The 2,582-nt window shown below is 44.3% G+C and overlaps 1 non-coding gene and 1 pseudogene across 1 annotated transcript; one reads left to right on the top strand and one right to left on the bottom strand.

Moving 5' to 3' along the window:
* The first annotated feature begins 202 nt into the window (after positions 1-202).
* TRNAK-CUU (transfer RNA lysine (anticodon CUU)) lies at positions 203-275 on the top strand. The gene has a single exon. It is a non-coding gene; the product is annotated as a tRNA-Lys (tRNA).
* Positions 276-1,090: 815 nt separating this feature from the next.
* Positions 1,091-1,529, bottom strand: LOC114582536 (proteasome maturation protein pseudogene; annotated as a pseudogene).
* Between the last annotated feature and the right edge of the window lie 1,053 nt (positions 1,530-2,582).

The raw sequence follows: 2,582 nt of genomic DNA, 5'->3' as shown, positions 1-2,582 counted from the left end.
GCAAAATACACTTTTTGAAAGCACCTGCATTTCATCCTATGATGGATTGTCACTAACTAAATGAATACTTGTCATTTGAAAGGCTTCGGAAGGGCCAGAAGCAGGTTTTAATTTTTGTTGGGGATCTATCAATACCAGCCTTGGATTGCATTAGATAAAAATTTTACCTGGACATGTGCTGAGCTCCATTACAGAACAATCATCCTGGATAGCTCAGTCGGTAGAGCATGAGACTCTTCATCTCATGGTTGTGGGTTCAAGCCCCACGTTGGGCAAAAAGATTCCTGCATTGCAGGGGGTTGGACTAGATGACCCATGGGGTCCCTTCCAGCTCTAAAATTCTGTGATCCCTTCTATGCCCGCATACTCTGAGACTAAAGGTTTAGTTGTACCTGTTTCTTTCCAGTCCGATTTCCCCCACGCGGTCTGGAGTGGACTCCCTTATTTCACCCCCAGACACTTTTCAAGATTTGTTCCACTAATTCTTTGAATTCTCTCTCCTTATTTTGATTTAATTTGGGAAGTTTTCTCGCTCTGGTGAGAGTCTTAGAGGCTGATGCGCTGATCTCTGCCTCTAGTGCCAGGGCTCATTTCCCAAATGGCAAGAGCTCGAACTCTTCAGAGCTTGCGTTGCCCCGGCGTGGAGCTTGGGTTTTTGTGTGTGTGTGTTTGCATTTATAGAAAATTTTATTCAGTGTTTTTAAAAGATGGCATGTCAAGTCATCAAGCACAAGGAAAGAAAGATTAAACAGCAAATACCTGGGTTATATATGGCAAAGAACAAGAACGTTCAATCTAAAATGTCCCCTTTCTATAGACTTTTTAATGTCTACAGTTCCACAGTTGCAGACATGAAACAGTAATTGCCTTGAATAGAGATATTTCCTGATTTTTTTAAAAATTACCCAGTTACAAGACATTACTGACAGTAAACACAGAACAAAAGTAATATATTTAAGTATTTAATAGAACAAAAGTAATATATTTAAGTATTTAATGTGCCTTGTTTTCATCAAGGTAGGTAGTAATATGGTTTAATATGGTTTAATTGTACCTACAGGGACACAGGTAAGAAACATTCCCATGAACAGAAGGATGGAGGATGTGCGCATTATAAGAAACCAAGTTTGTGTTCTACCAAAAGATGAGGATCCCCCATTCCTTCCCTCTGTGCCGGGTCGTTCAGAATATCCTCAAAACCAATGCAGTCACAGTTGCCTTTCCAGATATCCAGGGATAAGTTAGAACTAGGAAGGAAAAGAAAATGCTGGAGCAGCTTCACTGCTTGGAATTCCATCTGCAGCTTCAGCGGTGCATGCAGCCCTCAGAGTAGACAAATTCATCTTATCTTGATTTAGCAACAACAAAATTATCCGGTGTGTCCAAAGGATGAACAGGGAAAAGTTCGCTCTTCACATTTGTAAAGCCTCTATTTATCACATCACAGCTTTCAAATGCTCCAGCATTTCTGAAAAATCAGAAACTGGAATACAGTCCTTCAGTTGAGATCCAAACGCTCTGGAATTCATCTTTCCATCATCACCCAATGCCTCTTCCTTCTGCCAGCCGGCGGGGAGCTCGTTGACGGCATCGCCGGGGAATCCTCAAGCTGTTCCTTTTTATTAAAAAAGCAGGGGGGAAAAGGATAGTGGTCAAGGACAATGGGAACTGTAGTCAAGCAACCCCTGTAGGAAGGCCCCCAGTTCCCAAACTCATCTTATTAGTGTAAGCCTTTTTTTCAGAACTGCCTCCACAGCATGAACACTTACGCTCAACTTGTAGAGGGTTCTCCGCACCCTATGCAAATCTTTCCTTCGTCTTATGTGTTCTATTTATAAGGGCGGCTTCAGCAGCAGCCACAACAGTGACGACAGGAGATCCTGGAAGAAAGAAGCAGGGGAGAACTTGACACTAAGAACTGCTTTGAGGGGAGAATCCCTGAACATGTGAATGGGCTGTCACAGACCAAACGCCAGGGAGAGAACGTCCCCTCATCCGCCCATCCAGCTGTCACACCCACCCCAGGGAATTTAAGCCCATCCCGCTGCGGAGCTCAAAAGAGCCGTTCTTTGGCAGGAACAATCAGATGACTATGAGATGCAGCAGAAGAGCATCTCTGACTGCATGGCTTTAAAAGAGGACTTCCTGTTTGTCTGCCATGGTGATTGCCTGTGCCAATTGCACTGGAGCCCTTCTGTGCTGGTAATAGAAGATAATATGGGAGTAATTATCCTCCCAACCCCCCTGGGGTTGGGGGGGGCTCTCCACCTGCAGATCGTCCGATACCTGCTGCCTGTCCAGAAGGAAGAGGGGGCAGGGGGAGCTGGGTGTACACCGCACGGCTGTGGCAACTCTCCCAAGCCGGCGCCACAAGCAGAGAACACCTGCTTTTTAAGATAAAAATTTGGACTTAATTAACAGGCATGCCCTGAACCAGCAGAGACAAAATGACTTGCTAATTTAATCAGCCACTGAGAAGGAACTGATCTGGGGAAAGAGTTTAATCATGACCAAAATACAACGGCTTGAAAATGTAAGTGGATGCTATCTTAATTATGAAACGGACTGGTGAAATTTTGACT

The sequence above is a fragment of the Podarcis muralis genome, chromosome 13 (assembly GCF_964188315.1).
Source record: "Podarcis muralis chromosome 13, rPodMur119.hap1.1, whole genome shotgun sequence".
In the NCBI taxonomy this organism is placed as follows: Eukaryota; Metazoa; Chordata; class Lepidosauria; order Squamata; family Lacertidae; genus Podarcis; species Podarcis muralis.
Note: the sequence above shows the minus strand (reverse complement) of the source record. Positions and strands in the feature narration are given on the sequence as shown.